Genomic DNA, 17500 nt, shown 5'->3' on the forward strand with positions numbered 1-17500 from the left:
GAGTCTAGCTCTTGCTCCTTCGCCTGCTTGCCGTGTGAGACTGAGTAACTGCTAGATCCTTGGACTTCCATTCACAGCTGCGACTGAACCATTGTTGGGAATTGGGCTGCCGACTGTAAGTCATCAATAAATTCTTTTACTATATAGAGACTACCCATAAGTTCTGTGACTCTAGAGAACCCTGACTAATACACTTACTTTTTGAAAGGAAGCTCTGGGGTGTGTGCTTGATCAAGTACAACCATCCCCTACCCACTGAAGGATAGGCTTTGAAGGAATGAAAGCTTTTATACAATAACCACTTTACTTAAGCTAAATGAAATGCTATGGGAAAATGTCCCCATCCCTATCAGCAAAGGCCCAGATTCTAACCTAAGTAGGCGGGAAAGATGCCTTAAATTCTTTTCCGCCTACCACAAGGGTATTTTCAGAGATGATCAGGGAAGGAGCTGGGAGTTTCCCCCAGTGGTGGGTTCTTCATCTACTTCTGCAGCACCAATAGAGACACTGTGGGGGCCTTAACTTCTAAATTCCCATGGTGTAAAAGAATTGTTTTTCCCACCCCACTGGGCCGATACTGGAGGAAGACTAGTGGGCAGTCAGCAGTTTCCTATTTATACTTCTTAAAGTTAGGATACCAATTAGAGCTAGCACTTTCCACACAACTGAGTAGTAACAGGGTCATATTTATCTGTACTAATAATTCAGTGCAGCAACCTCTGAAGAGCATGTGTAGATACACAATAACATAAAGAGAAAACAAAGTGAGATCATCCATTCCCTATAGAAAACACGTGGGAAAAACCAGTAAGCAGAAAGGAGAAAAATAAAACAGCAGATGTACACTCTCACATATCAATCATCATATTACAAATGAAAGGTGTTAGGCCTGAAGAGGTGACTCAGCTATTAACAGCACCTGCTCTTCTTTCAGAGGACCTGAGTTCGGTTCTCAGCACCCACATTCAGTGGCTCACTACCATCTGTAACTCTTGCTCCAGGAGACCCGATGCCCTCTTCTGTCCTATGAGGGCACTGGCACCCATGTGCACATACACACATAAACACGCAGAAAGAAAAAAACAATCTTTAAAAAAGTGATTGGTATAAACATAATAATAGAATGACCTAAAGAATATGACATAACTATATGTTGTTCGTAAGAAACTTAAACTAAATATAACAGTACTGGCAAGTTCAAAGGGCTAGAAGACAGACATGCAAATATTGGTAATAAAGAAAGCTAGAATAGTCCCACAAGTTATCAGAGAGTTGTTTTAGTTAGGTTTCAATTATAATAAAATGCTGAACAAAACCAGCTCAGGGAAGAAAGTTTTGTTTTTGTTTTATTTCCCCCAGCTTACAACTCCTAATATACAACTGAAGGGATCCAGAAACCTGGAAGCAAAACGGAAGAAGCAGCCACGAGGGATCGGTGCTTACTGGCTTGCTCTCATAATCTGCTCCGCCTGCTCTCTCACACACACCTCCGAGGATCATCTGCCCAGGGGTGGCAATGTCCACAGTGGGCTGGGTCCTCCCATGTCGGCATTAATCCAGAACAAGCCCCACAGGGCTGGCCTAGAGGCCATCGGATGGAGGCAGTTTTGAAACTGAGCTTCCCTCGACTCAGGTAGCTTTAGCTTTTCTCAAACTGACAAACATACAAAACCAAACAACAACAACAACAACCAACAACCAAAAACAAACCAGCACAGCTTTACCAGAGCTCTCTCTCCCTCTCTCTCCCCCTCTCTCTCCCCCTCTCTGATCCTCTCCCTTTCAAACTCAGAGGATGACTGTTGGTTTGACAAAGTACAATCTGGCAAGAAAAGGTAGTAAGATGCATACACAATGGAAAAGGACTCAAGTGACACCAGTTTGCAGACCACCTGATTGCTCACAAAAATACATACATACATACATACATACATATCCAGGAGCTAAAGCTCATCTTTCACGCACAAATTCTCACATTGGGTTGTATCACTGGGGCCTCATTTTCTTATCTTCCATCCTGCCTTTAATTGAGATCCTTCAGTGAGGCCTTGGCTGACTCTACAGCCCTTCCTTTCTCTTCTCTGCTAGCAATGTCTAAACTCCACCACACAGTTACCTGGCAACAGCCAGGTAGGCCTGACCCACTATAAAAGAGGCTGCTTGCCCCCTCCTCCCTCTCTTGCCTCTTGCTCTCTTGCTCCCTCTTTCTCCCCATTCCCTTCCCTCTCTCCGTGGTCATGGCCGGCCTCTACTTCTCTACTCAATCTCTGTCTTTCTCTGCCTCTGCTACATTCTTAACTCCCCTCCCCATGCCCTGAATAAACTCTGTTCTATACTATACCATTGTGTGGCTGGTTCCTCAGGGGGAAGGGATGCCTTGGCATGGGCCCGCTATCTCTTTATCTTTTTATAAACACATCAGTCTCGGCATATCTTCCCACCTGGGCTCTGGCCTTTAGCATGTATGATTACCACATGATTGTATTCTGCTTCATGGCTTGTGATGGTATTAAATACACATTAGGCTTTCTCTCTACCTGAACCATACGCTGTCTGTGAATATGCTCAAGTGCCCAACCTATTAAAAAAAATCTTATTTACATTTTAAAAGATTTATTTTATGTATACGAGGTTTGCCTTTCTGTCTGTTTATCTGTGCATATCTGGTGTGGAAGGAGGTCAGAGAAAGGGCAGATGTCCTGTAAGTGGAGTTATGGATGGTATGAGCCACTATGTGGTTGCTGGGAACTGAACTCACATCATCTGAAAGAGCAGCCAATGCTCTTAACAGCTGAGCCATTTCTCCGGCCCGTAGTCCTGACGAAAATGTTAAATTTCTAATACAAATATTTTCATATGTGATTGTTAGCTTTAGCAGAGACTTCGAAATAAAAAGAATGACCTACAAATAAACGGGGGTGGGGGGGAGTTATGAACTCTATATTTCTCCATTCCTTTGAATTTGCTAGCTGCAGAATATAGTCTGTTTGGTTAATCTAGTTGAAAAATAGGTAATATATTTAAAAGTCTGTATGCCCATGGGAAATATTAAAAATATCTTGTTAATCAAATACTCTGAATCTGAGTTACTTCTTGTTCCAAAAATTATTTCATCTTTTGAAACCTTTAACACAAAATGAGGTCATCTCGTCGCCGTGGCGTGAACACATTAGCCGTTTCCTTAGTCTGACATTTTTTGGTTCCAAAGAGGAAACTGCTCTTCTGAAGTAAGGATGGTAGCTCTGTGATTTCCATTAGGGGAACAGTGAAAGAGAAGGATAGCCGTCCAAGCTAGCCAGTCTTCAGGGCTGCTGGGATATGAGGTGACGCCAGGCCTGTCCCATTCAGTCCCAGTGGGTCACTCAGCCTGTGGAGCAGAGGCACCAGGACAGGGCTGCATTTTTCCAGCTCCCCAGGGACTAGTTAAAAACCACATAGCCAGATGGGATTGGTTGGATTTTTCCAAAAGAGGAGGCAAGGACAACGTCCTTTTTCGACCCATGGCAACAGTATCAATTACAAACAGAAGGTTGCTCAGCTTTCTCTCAGTGTTTGCCTTTATCTCTATATAAGTCCAATCTCCCAGCATCCAGGCCTTAAGAGGGATGCTGACAGTGCCCTAAATTGTGAAAGAAGGCTAATTAAATCACCCTTTCCAATTGTGATGGCTGTTCTTGGTTGTCAACTTGACCACCTCTGGAATTAACTAAAACCCAAGCAACCTGGCACAGCTGTGAGGAATTTTTCTTAATTAAATCAGTTGAAGTTGGAAGACCCATTTTTAATCTGGATCTTCTGAGGTGGGAGGATCTGCCTTTAATCTGGGCCATACCTTCTGGTGACAGACTATATACAGAACATGGAAGAAGGAAGCTTTTGCAATGTGCCTGCTTGCTCTCACTGGCAGAGTGAGATCCTACTTTGGGATTCTGGCATATACTCGAGACGAGATGAGACATCTAGGCTTGTGGACTGAGCTCTGGACTCTTGGGTTTTTCTGTCTGTAGGCAGCCATTGTTGAACTAGTTGGACCACATCCTGTAAGGCACTCTAATACATTCCATATATATTTATTATAACTTATTTTCTGTGTTGTCTTGTACAGGAACCTGCAAACTGTAGGAAAAGGAACATCCAGTGAGTAGGGGCTGGGCTGGAAAGCATCTGTGCTAGTTCGGGTTTCTATCACTATGGTAAAAATACAATGATCAAAAGCAACTTGGAGAGGAAAGGGTTCATTTCAGCTTATAGTTGAAGCTCATCATGGAAGGAATTTGGGACAGGAACCGAGAGAGGCAGGAACTAAGGGAGAGGCCATGGAGGGACATTCTTACTGGCTTGCTCCCATGGCTTGCCCACAAGTCAAGACCATCTGCCCAGGATGACCCACAATGAGATGGGCCTTCCCACATCAACCATTAATTAAGAAAATGTCCCACAGATTTCCCCAAAGGCCAATCTGATGGAGGTATTTGGTCAACCGATGTCCCCTCTTCCCAGACGACCTAAGCTTTTGCCAAGTTGATAGAAAAACTATCCGCATGACAATCATGGCCACTGTGGGTGTTGCTCAAATCTGCAATTGTGTATAAGAAGTCTTAGGCAGAGTAGAACAAATCCAAGTAGTTGTGTCCCAATAAACTTTACAGTAATTCAGTTTTGTTCAACATTACTATGCAACCCAGGCTGGCCTCTGAGTCACTAGGCATCCAGGCTGGCTTCAAACTCACAATCTCCCTACCTTAGCGTCTCTCTTGCTTATTTATTTACTTTTATTCATGTATTTATTTATGAATATTTATGTATTTATTTATGATTTTTGGCCTGCAAGCATGAATGTGTGTCATATGCACACCTGGTGCCACTGAGGTCAAAAGTGGTCTCCTGGAACTGGAGTTATAGATGGTTTTGACCCTCCATATGGGTGCTAGAAACAGAACCCAGAACCTCTACAAGAGCAACAATTGCTCTTAACTGCTGAACTACATCGAGAGGGCTCTGCTTTAGTCTCCTGGGTGCAGGTCAACTTGTGTGTGTGTGTATGTGTGTTTTAGAACGTTTCTGTTTATGAACACATATCTATCAATCACTCTCATGCATGCGGACATCAGCCCGATTTTAATAGCAATTCTAAGAATTTGTAAATTACACACAACTTGGCAATACTGGCGCACGGCAGTTCAGGAACCCTTCGTGGCTTCCTGCTGAACTGCTCCCTTACAAATATGCTCTGACACTTTTCACATGGGGAGTTGTAACGATTCTTTTATATTTCTCGAAGTGTTTGGCTGTTCTCTGGGAAAGCTACATCATATAAGTTGAAAAGTCATGCTGCGTATAGAGCCCTAAACGGTCTAAAGAGTTTTGCTAAAATTACTCATCCCTTGGAGCCGGATTGTTTTACTTGGCCAGGAGAAACAGGGCTCAGAACTCTCTTCAAGAGCCATGTTCCCAGCTCATTAAGAGACTCCCACCAGCATCACTGAGCAAGCACACATTCCCACATCCCAAGAATGAACTCTGTGAAGGCCTCAGGGCACTTCAGCCATGCAGGACACGGTGAGGGGAAGAGGGGGACGAGGGAGTCGGAAGTCATGCTAAGGAAGTAGAGAGGCCTGCAATAAGGGAGGTGCCTTGTTTTCATTGCCTCTGTACATCCATAGAGCAGTTCATATAGATGCACTGTGACTAAACAGGAGGCTCGGCAGCCACTTGGGCCCCTCAACAAAAAAACATGTTATCCACAAATGCATCTCACTCCAATTATTCCAGAAACAGTCTTTTAACAGTACTAGCTCTTATTTTCTACCAGCATCTTACTACTGCCCTAGACCTTCTGGAAGCAGAATTAAGATTGTTAGGCAGCAGCTACATGACAACTTTCAATGGAAAAGAGAAACAGAGAGAAAGACATTGGAGAAATGGAGACCCTGGGAAGGAGGTGGAGGAAGAGAGCCGCCAGCTCAAGCCCAGGTCTACCATGCTAGTACAGAGTATCTGGCTGCTGTGACAGGAAAGGCTGTTCAAGGCAGCAGGCTGGTCTCCAGTCTGTGTATGTGTCAGTATATAGGGCCCCCAAAGACTTCTGAAGAGTTGCAGTGATTTATCAGTCTTTATGCTGGGCTAGCCTATGCTACTCTGTGCCCTACCCCACAAGACCTTACATCGTCTTTTATCTGGATAATCTTTTATATACAGCAAAGAACTGGGCAAGATCTAGTACTCTCTATCTCGTAAGCTCCTTAAGGTCACTTGTTTAAAAGATCTGATAGAAGAAACCCTTTTAGACAAAGGCCTATGTGCTGGTACTCAGTAACACAAGGTATTTTGGTGCTCTGAAGTAAAAGGGGAGCAGGGGCCGTTTTTCCCCCCCGTTTATTTTGTCATTTCAAATGGCAATAGCTACAGTTTCATCTACAGTCCAGTAATGGTGCTATTTTTAGTCTGGGATGTCCCCAGCAACAGACTTAGAGTTTTTGTTTACAAAACATGCCCTGTGTTCCCACAGGAAACTTTAAAGCCAGAAATTTGGAGCAGGGTAGCAAAACATGAAATGAAATGGCTTTCCAGGTCCTGGGACTGACAGGCATAGAGTATTGTTACCAGTAAGAGCATCTCAGAGGAAAGCTGGCTGAAGGAGAGTCTGAGTGCTAACTGCTCGTGCTTCTCCTGCCACTTGTAAGGCAGCTGAGTTAAACCTTGGGTATTGTCTAGAAAGGCTAACTCTAGCTCAGTAGTACACTATTTATTTCTCTAAAAAAAAAAAATTAAATGTGAACTCTGGCATAGTAGCACATGCCTTTGATCCTAGCACTTGCGAGGCAGAAGCAGATGGATCTCTGTGAGTTTGAGGCCAGCCTGGTTGGTTTTCAGTGTTCCAGGACAGCTGGGGCAACATAGAGGGACCCTGCCTCAAAATAAGTAAATGGATAGATAGGTAGATAGATAGATAGATAGATAGATAGATAGATAGATACTTATTTTCTATGTATGTGTTTGCTTATACCACATGTATGCAGATGCTTATAGAGCCCAGAAGAACGAGTTGGCACCCCTGGAACTAGATGTACTGTTGGGTGTTTGTAAGCCAACACTTGAAGTGGGTGCTGGGAAATGAACTTGGTTGGGTCCTCTGCAAGAGCAGCAAGGGCTCTAAGCCACCAAGCCATCTCTCTAGCTCCTTCAGTGTGTTTCTTTATGTGAAATGCACACAGAAAAAGCTCCTGTGAACCACCAGCTTAAGTCAAGAACATAGGATCTTCACCTGACTTGTGAACTCCTGTGTTCCCATCTAGCCTCAGCGGCAGGGAGAAGGGCCTTCAGTGCCCAAACCCCAGGGGCCTCAGGGCTTCTGCTACCTTGGTGATAAACATTAGGAGTGGGTCATACAGGAATCAGGGGATGGCTTTGTCTGGAGAACCATGATCTGTTTCCTTTCTGTCCTGTAATAAAGCATCCCCCCTACCCCCACCCCTACATACCTTCTTTTTAGCTTAAAGGGAAAAATGATGGCTTAAGTGACATGGATTCAACTTTGGTGCTGCATGTTCGTGCTTCTTTCTTTAAATCCTGAAAATAACTGTACATTTGGTTGTACTGAGGCAAGGCTGACGACAGTGCCAGGATTTAGACAGAGGCAGTATGAATCCAAAGCCCTACCCATTATGTGAAATTGCTTCATTAAGCTGGAAAGTAAATTAAGCTCCTTTCCACTGGTATGAGTGTCTGTGGGGGTTGAACACAGTGTAGTATGACCATGTACATTTTTTTTTTTAACAATTACACATATTCGAGGGAGAAGGTACAGGTAGCTCCTCTCTTCCTCAAAGCCCCAAACCAACGATCTCTGCCAGCACCTTTCTCCGTATGCTGTGTTCTATGTGTAGGAAACACATTAGCACTGCATTATGTCATCATCTGTCTAGTTTAGTGTCTGTGTCCCATAGGAGCTCATTTCCACGTTAATATGGACTGCTACTCTACAGGTGAAGGCATGCTGATGAGAACGTGTGTGTGTGTGTGTGTGTGTGTGTGTGTGTGTGTGTATGTACACACATGAGTACATGCATGTCTGAGATTCATCTGCAGTGTTGTTTATATGTCCTTTTGCGACAGGGTCTCCTGTTGAACCTGAGGTCACGTCTCAGCCACCTCCCTGCCCCTAGCTCTGACATCACAGACAGAGGCCGTCATTCCCATTATGTCACCACATCCAGCTTTTTACTCCAGGGTCTGGGACGGACCTCAGGCTCTCAGACTTTGCACCGGATGCACTTGACTGACGGAGTCATCTCCCTGGCCTCGGCAGGACACCTTCTAATGGCTCCCAGGACAGTGCTCTGGGGCTGTTTTAAGAGGTGTCAGCACAGACGAGTGATGGAGAACACTAGGAAGCCTAAGGTTTTAGTTCCAACTTTTATGATTTTGGGCAAATCACTTACTTTCTGCTGCAGTTTTCTCATTTGTAGACCGATGAAGTCATACTGCTCTGAATTATGATTCTCTTTTGGTTTAGGGCAAGTTCTCTTGGAATGGTCTACACCCTGGACATGTCAAAATTTCCAGAGTGTGATAGAACATAGCACTGAAGGGAGGGGAGTGTTTTAAAATATACAGGTGACCATGGCTCTTTATGCGGGTGTGTGAGTTAGGTCATTTTCTTCTAGAAAGAACTTTCCTAAGAAACACACCTAAGTCTGTAGTCAGCCCTGCAACCCACTTGTTACAACACGTTATCTCAGGGAAGAAATAGACTCCTGTGAAAGGGATGTTTCTGTTAGGATCGCCCCATGGCCCTCAGAGACTCCAGCTGTGTGCTGAATTACTTACTGCATACCCTTGCTGTAAGTATTGCAATTCCATAAATACTCATACTTCCCCCAAAGCCCTTTCTTAGGACTCAAGACAAGGTACTTTACTGCTTTGTCCTTAAAGTTTCTGCTAAACTGGCTTAAGGATGTCAGGCCAGCCACTGTCAAGTCCATCACAAGACCTTGCAAACAACAACAACAACAACAACAACAATAACAAGACACAGGAACATTTTGAAGAAAAAAACATTGTTTACTCCTTCTTATAAGAACATGTTTTAATTACAGAAAATAAAGAAAACTTAAAAGGAACACAAATTTGTTACTACTATAAGAAGATGGTTTTACTATAAAGCAAAATTATAATTTAATGTATTGGTTTTCATATTTTGCCTTGTTCTGAGCGTGTATTTATATATACACACTCAATTTTATATACCTAGAATTATTTACTGATACAAATACTTTAATACTTTTAAGGCATTTTTTTATTAAATATTTTCTTCATTTACATTTCAAATGCTATCCCCAAAGCCCCCTATACCCTCCCCTCCCTGCTCCCCAACCCACCCACTCCCGGTTCCTGGGCCTGGCATTCCCCTGTCCTGGGGCATATGATCTTCGCAATACCAAGGGTCTCTCCTCCCATTGATGGCCAACTAGGCCATCCTCTGTTACATATGCAACTAGAGACACAGCTCTGGGTGGGGGTTACTGGTTAGTTCATATTGTTGTCCCTCCTATAGGGTTGCAGACCCCTTTAGCTCCTTGGGTACTTTCTCTAGCTTCTCCATTGGGAGCCCTGTGTTCTATCCAATAGCTGACTGTGAGCATCCACTTCTGTATTTGCTAGGCCCTGGCATAGCCTCACAAGAGACAGCTATATCAGGTTCCTGTCAGCAAAATCTTTCTGGCATATGCAATAGTGTCTGGGTTTGGTGGTTGTATATTATACCCTTTAATATTATATATAAACATTTTCCTATGCCACTAGATGGTTTTTTTGTTTTCTTTTGTAGAAAGGACTCTCACACTGTCAGGATAGCCTCTGATTTATTCCCCTTCTGCTTCGGTCTCCCACACCCTGGGACTGTGTGATGCGATCAGCCTGTGCTCAGGTCTATGCTACTTCGTATTATGCTACTTGGTGTCTTTTAAAAAAGCTGCATGCTGCCCCGAGATACTGTTTTACAAGCGATGTTTAACAACGTGTTGAGTGAAAAACAGGAGCAGGGGACAGATAGTTGGAGACCTCCAGACTGACTCCTGGGCTTCAGGCTCATCTCATTGCCCCACTGCTGTAATGGTCAACTCAAGTTGCCTACTCAGTTGACTATCTGATACTGGTTCTGGACTTGTCTCTACAGCATCCAGGGTTTTGCACCTTGCCTGGGCAGCTGACCTGGACTCTGAAGTTCAACACAACTCCAAGCACATGGCTTGACCCAACAACTGCAGACTGGTAAAGGTTTATTATGTAACACCATAGATTTCCTCTTGCCTTCAGACACTCCCTGAACTCTGCTGTGGCCTATTGTACCCATTCTGCAACACACAGACAAATGCATGGACACACACACACACACACACGACCTAAGAATTAAATATTAGTACTTATGATCAGAATAAAGAACCTGTATTTCCCAAAGGCCAACTATTGAGGAAAATCAGGACTACTAATCAAATTGTCAAAAGACACAAACATGTCTTTTTCTGCTCATGATACTGTGCCACTACATTTAATTCCTTATATATTTTATGTATGCTCATAAAAATCTTTTAGAAGAGAAACTACGCTGAACAAGACATGAATTTTTTTAAACAAGGCCCTTTGGTTTGTTGATTTATTTACTGTACACGAGTACACCGTAGCTGTCTTCAGATACACCAGAAGAGGGCATTAGATATCATTTCAGATGGTTGTGAGCCACCATGTGTTTGCTGGGAATTGAACTCAGGAACTCTGGAAGAGTAGTCAGTGCTCTTAACTGCTAAGCCATCTCTTCAGCACCTAACTAAGGCCTTAATTTCCATTTTGTAAAATATTTGGGTCAATGTTAACACTGCAAAAAATTACCTGTGGTAGGCTAACTCAGCAAACAATGGGTGTTACCGTCTTTATACTACAATCGGTAAAATAACACAGCATTTGAATTTGGTTGTGTGTGAGGCTCAGCCTTTACTTGTTTTACTAGTCATGTACATTTTTACATGAGTAGAATTTTTAAACCATTGTTCATTTCTTTGTCAAGGAGATTTCAATGTTTTCAGTATCCATTTGTTTAAGTCTTTTGATGTTAGAGTTAAATTTTAAATTGATTTCATTTTTGTTTTGAAATTATTTTGATGTATATAGAAACAAACTATATTAAGATCAAATAATTATGTACTTTTATTGACATTATACTTAGAAAATTCCTTCTGATGGATAAATGCAGAGGTGTCTAACCCGAGGCCTGGGCTGTTAGCAGTCAAGGACAGCTGTGAGTGGGCCTAAAACAAAGTCACAAACTTAAAGTGTTATCAGGTTTTTTCCTCAATTTTCTTTTCTAACTTGAATACACGAGGCATGTTCTACCAATGACCTACATCCCTAGACCCATTTTTATTTTTAATCTTGAGACATGGTTTCACTAAATGTCCAGGCTGCCTTTGAATTCATTCCATGATTCAGAAGGCCTTAAATCCGCTTGTCTTGGTCTTCTGAGCACCTTGAATTCTATGCTTAGGCTGCCAGATCTAGCTTTGCCTGAGGGGTTTTATGTTGACTCTAGATACACACACACACAGACACATCAATCATTTACTGATGGTGAATCACAAAAATGTTTAAAGCAATTCTTTGGTATACATATATTTATTAAAGACAAATTTGCATACTAGTTAGACAGATGTGCTTTTTTTTTTTCATTAAGAACTAAATTCTGGGACTAGAGAGATGGCTTCAAGGTTAAGACCACTTTTTGCTCTTATAGAGGACCTGGGTTCAATTCCCAGTACCCCCTTGGTGGCTCATGACCATTGGTAACTCCAGTTTCAGGAGATCCAGTGCCCTTTTCTGATTTCTGCCAGCATGAGGCACACACAGGGTGCACACATATATATGCAGACAGGCCAAATACTCATTTTGGTAAAATATACACATATTTGTTCTCTGACTATTTGATACTGCAGAACACACGTTTTTCAACATTTTCCCAGAGTTAATACTTTAATTACAGTGGCCGAGAACTCCACTTCACATCAACACAGAGTTTAAAATTGCAGAAGTTTGTTTAGAAAGTGCTAAAATTCTGTCCTAATCCCAATTCAAAATTCCCTTAGCAATTTTAGAGGAAAGTGAAGTTAGCAATCCAAGCAAGAAGGTTAAAAAAATATCAAACATTATAGACTAATTTGGTACAAAGATACATTAACCTGATACTTATATGCAGAGGAAGATGATAGGAAACCCTCAAACCTTTGGTTTCCGTCTGTGTACTGTACTTCTTTCATGACAGAAAAGTCTGTATTATAGTAGGAACACACAATAGTGTCAAAAGTGAGCAGAGGTGTTTCAGGCAGCATTTGTTATGGCATGAAGGCCTGAGTAGTACAAAGTGCTCAGATTAAAAGGTTGCATTTAAGTTGTGAGATATGGCATGGATATATGCTACCATATACCTCAGATTCACTGGGGGTGGGGGATCCCTCAAATTTATTAACATGTTCTATTCTGAGTTAGGTTTTGGTCACTGCACATTCAGAAGCCTTGTGCTACTGACAACTCTTGAGTTCCATGGGTGTAGTTATGTGCGCCCCTATAATGAATGGGTCACAACCCACAATTTAAGAAGCTATGAATTAGAATACTCAACACACTACAGCTGCCCTCCCTGCTGGACTGTGAGCTAAGCGGGGCATCCTTTTATCCTTGCATGTTATACACATAACAGTATAGAATCTGGCAGATTTTCCATTGACATTTGCTGAAACCCTGCATGAAGGGACCACATAACATGAACCAGTGGTTCAAGTTTGTGTGGTATATGGAAGAAGCCGTTATGTCCACACGGGCTCTTCAGTCACCATCAGAACAGACTATGAAGAAGACCTCACAGCCTGCAGAGTACAAGGAAGCAGCTTGTAGAATTAATCATTATTTCCTAAATGTAAGGAGGATTCAAGTCCAGGAACTCCACAATCTCAAGACTAATACTGAAGACTTCAAAACAGAGCTGCCCACTGTGATCTATAAAACAGGACACACTTTATAGGAACCAAGAAACAGCTGTTTCCCAGTTTCTGTTTTAAAAGGGGAAACAGGTAACAGGGCTCAAGGGTATATCCTAAGCATACAGGGGAAATTTATTTGCTTAGGGAAATGTGACATGGAGCTGGCAAAGGGCGTGGTTTATACGACAACGTCGTGGTTTGTGAAATGAAGAGGATAAGAAGGGCATGTGGAGTCACTTCAGCACCGTGATTAAAGAGAAAGGAAACACCATTAAACGCAGGAGGAGGAAAAAGAGACACGAGGGAGGTTGAAACTAAAGAGAGCTGTATGTACTCCAGGGAAGACACTCACTGGAAGACCCACGTATCACTCACAGTCATAATGACTTCCACTAAACAAAGTTTACATGAAGACGGCACTGATTTAGACAGAAGAACAGAAACTGAAACCCTGGTCACCAGTAGCAGCATGAATAAAAAGTTTCTCTGTGCACCATGGGAGGGGTTTTTATAGAAGCGTATCTGGAAAATATATTAAGAGTCCAGGGGAGAATTTTACACTGCTCGGATATACTTAGAAGCAGGTAACAGACAAAGAAGCATGTTTTAAAATTTCATTGACATTTTCATGCTTAAACTTTACTAGCATCGATATTTTTAGTATAACCAAGCATTTGTTGAAGTGAAAGGAGCACACATTTTGTATTATGCACCATATTCTCTCAAGTAGCAGTTGGCATTTCCTAAAAGCATACAATTATTATTATTTGGGGAAAATGACCTAATTCTTTCTTTAAGAGAACAAAGCTAATGTTGTTTTCCTTCAATTCTGTTTTCCTTCTCTCTTTCCTATGGCTTATGATGAAAGTATTCATTGTGGCCATATGAATATGAACTCATTCACCCCTTAAATATTTAATAGGCACCTGTTACATACCTGGTGCTCTGCTGTGCCTTAAGGTAGCCAGAAGAAACAAGACACCGCTCTTACTCTGAGACACTGACAATGTAGAGGAAAAGGTGGGGAGGTGCAGGCGATTGAGACGTGGCGTGGGACTACAGTGGTGGACAAAAGACGAGGCTGGCTGTCAGGAGCATGTAGTTGTGTTGATTAAAGGATGTACTGAGATTTATCTAAGCTGGAAGACCTGTATGCATACTGCTGGTAAAAATTCAGGTTTACATACAAAAGGAAAGGCAACTCACTTTACTAGCATCGATAATTAAAAAATTAAGACATACAGTGTAGGAGATGCTCATGAACAGAGATCTGATGCCAAAGGGCATCTTCATACAACGAAAGACCACAGCAATGGCAAGACTACCTGGACCTGAAAGCATTGTCAAGAAAAAGCACAGAGTATACTCATGTTCTTGACTTGAAAATGATTTTGGGCCCCTTAAAAAAGCGGAAGGGCAGCAGTTCCCAGTGAGAGGCCATGGCTGCTGCTGACACCCACAGCTCTGACGACTCAAAGGCCACTCTTCTCACTCTCTGCCCAGGTTTCTTAATTTTCCCCCAGACAGAGCCACAGTTCACAGTAATGGCACCGACACAATGGAATCCTTAGAAACCATCTCTCACTGAAGAATCAAAGCTCTTATACCTCAATGAACAGCGACTTCCTCTGACTGGTGAGCAGCTTTTGGCTGGGTGTCCAAAGGTGAGTTTGGTTTCTAGATCACTCTTTTAGTATACAAGAGAATTCATGTTGTCACATTTTAAAGAACATGAAATAGTACACCATCTCCTTGAAGTCAGGTGGCAACTGTTGCTGAGAATGAAAGCAGGTGAGACCTCCCCACCCCCCAGATGAAGTCACTAGTTACAGAAGCAGTTCCAAGACTTTTAGATGTGTACAATGTCTCTTTCCACTGATTGCAGCATAGGCACAGATAAAGCTTCCCAGAAACGGTTTACCTTATTTTGTAAGTTATTTTAACTTGGTAATTAGAACGTGGTGGAAAGGTTATGACAACTTGGACATCACATGCTCCACACGGTGACTGCTTTACCACAGGCCGGCATGTCCTCACACTGCTTTCTGAGTTGTACATCAAGCCCCAGGGCTAGAGTTTATTTATGTTGGCTGCTTTACACCTTCTCACCCACCGCTCCAGTTTCCCTCACCTTCATGCCAAAAAGCAGACAGAGAGTTTTTCCTTCTCATAATTCACTATGTTGAACATATATCCAAGTCAGGATGCTCCTCTCAGCCACAGGAAGAGGCTGGGGCCACCTGACTCACTGGCAGGACAAACCTAGCAACAGAAAAGGCAATCTGGCTAAAAAGGAGAGATGAGTGGAAACTTTGAAGGCAGCACACATCTAAGGAGCTATGTCATTTGAAATTAATTCTGAAGTCAGCGATTAGAGTCAGGTTACAGTGCAACCATAATTCTGCTGCTAATTGCTCGAACCATTACAACACTTATTTCATTGAGAGACACTCAGCCGTGACTTCGAAGGGTGGGCTGGGGGCAGAAGGAAGGAAGGAAGGAAGGAAGGAAGGAAGGAAGGAAGGAAGGAAGGAAGGAGACAGCCAGACAAATGGCAACTCTCTCCTTTTACAAACAGACCTGCCTAATAGGCTGCTAACTGAAATGATTATGTCTTGCCTAAGTGAGAGATCCTATGTGTCGCTTTCTCCTTTTCCCAGCAAAACAAGGCACCTCAGGCCACAGCTCTTTAGTAAGCTACAAAGGATCACTGAAGAGATTCTTCGGATGTGTGCTATTGTGGGAAGCACCGAGGTGAGAAGACAACAAAAGCATCCACTCGGGAAAGAGGAAGAAGCCAGGGAATACATGGCTTGAGCAATGCAGTGTCAGCAGTTCAAGGTTCAGAACAACACTAAGAAGCAATGGTGACTGCCAGAGGGAGCAGTGGAAATACTGCCAAGTGCTACGAGCAGGGGCGGCTGTGACATCGTGAAGCTAGTTCCTGACAGTTCGAGACTCACACACATCTAACCACTATAAAACATAGCATCAGGACTAAAAGGCATACCAGGAGAAACCACCAGCTTCTGACTGCTCCGTGGTTTGTCTACAACCTCAGAGGTGTCATCATCTCCTTCCTGCACAGGTCTTAGGAAGCCCCTTTGTCACCTGGAGCTGAATACCCATTCCCTACTACTGCTACCAGCACTTGCAAAACAGCATTGAGTGCTGGGTTCTGTGGGAAGAGAGCCTTTCTATGACTGGTTGGTTGCAGGTTTTACATCACATGAGGTGCTGAGGTCAATCAAGGTCGGCAGTTGTGACCTCCAGGTCACTGCAAAGGTCTCAGCATCCTTTCTCTTCCCATTTGCATTTCTGTTCTCCAGTTTATACACCGGAAGAAAAGGGGTCTAGTGATGCCCGAAGCTGAACTGTACAGCTTAATGGCCAGAAACCAGACTTGTCACATGCAATCAAATCAACGTAGTGTTGGTGACAGAGTTAAGACAGTTGAAAAATCAGTTGCTGTTCCAAGTTCTAATTTTCAAGTTATTGTTGGGGCTGAGACTTCTCTCACCTTGCAGCTTTTATTTTGGAAGAACTCCAAAGCACACTTTTAGTCATATTTGAGTAATTGAAACATGAAAAAAAGAGCAATGTTTCAGCCACATTAAACTCTAACCAGATGCTCTTAAAGTTTCTGCGTGTACACATCACTCTTTACCCTGGCACAAAGCAGAGGAAATGTGTCCACCAGACTGGAAATACAGTACCCTTAAGAGCCACCATAGCCTACTGACACATTGCATCTCCAAAGAGGAAGAAAAGGAGGATCCTATTGGCCTCTCCAATTCTCCTCTCTCCTCAGAACGTGGGGATTCCAAGCACAATCAAGTTAACATTTACTGAATGCCTTCTGAGAGCCAGGAACAGTGCTGAAGAACAGCGGGAAGTTGGCAAGGATTTAATCAACGTACAAACTGAAAATGACATCTGTCTAGGATTTTCATAAGAAAGGCTGACACCAGGTTTCCACTTGAGTGGCCAAAGTTAGTGGCAGTTCTTTTCCTTCTATTAACAGGAAGCAAAGGGAGAACGGGTTTGGGTGTTTAAAATAAAAGCAATGTGCCTGTGAAGTAAGCACTCTCACCAATGGAGCCGCATCCCAAGCGCACCTGTACTCTCAGCACCAGGCAGGCGGAGGAAGAGGCAGGAGAGCTCAGAGTTCAGGCCACGTGTGCTCCTTAATGAACCTGAGGCCAGTCTGGGATACTTGGGACAGGTATATTTCTTTATTCTGGTTTCTTCTTTGAGCATGCACAAGTACTAACCAACAACAAACCCTCCATTAGGGCACACACACACACAAACACACACACACACCCCAAGCACACCCCCACACCTATCCCCTTTGAAAATTTTTCAGAATTCCAAAATGTCACACAACCGTCGAAATATCTGCAGCTGGCAAACCAAGCCTCCGTTAGGGCATGAGGCAAATTATAGTCAGCTGGTGCGAAGCAGCGCCATAT

General features: G+C 43.0%; 1 protein-coding gene across 4 annotated transcripts in view; it reads right to left on the reverse strand.

The window, feature by feature from the left end:
- Cmss1 (cms1 ribosomal small subunit homolog) overlaps nt 1-17500 on the reverse strand; it is a 298038-nt gene that overhangs the window by 26530 nt on the left and 254008 nt on the right. The gene's annotated exons all lie outside the window — the stretch shown is intronic.

This window comes from Mus caroli, chromosome 16, assembly GCF_900094665.2.
Source record: "Mus caroli chromosome 16, CAROLI_EIJ_v1.1, whole genome shotgun sequence".
In the NCBI taxonomy this organism is placed as follows: Eukaryota; Metazoa; Chordata; class Mammalia; order Rodentia; family Muridae; genus Mus; species Mus caroli.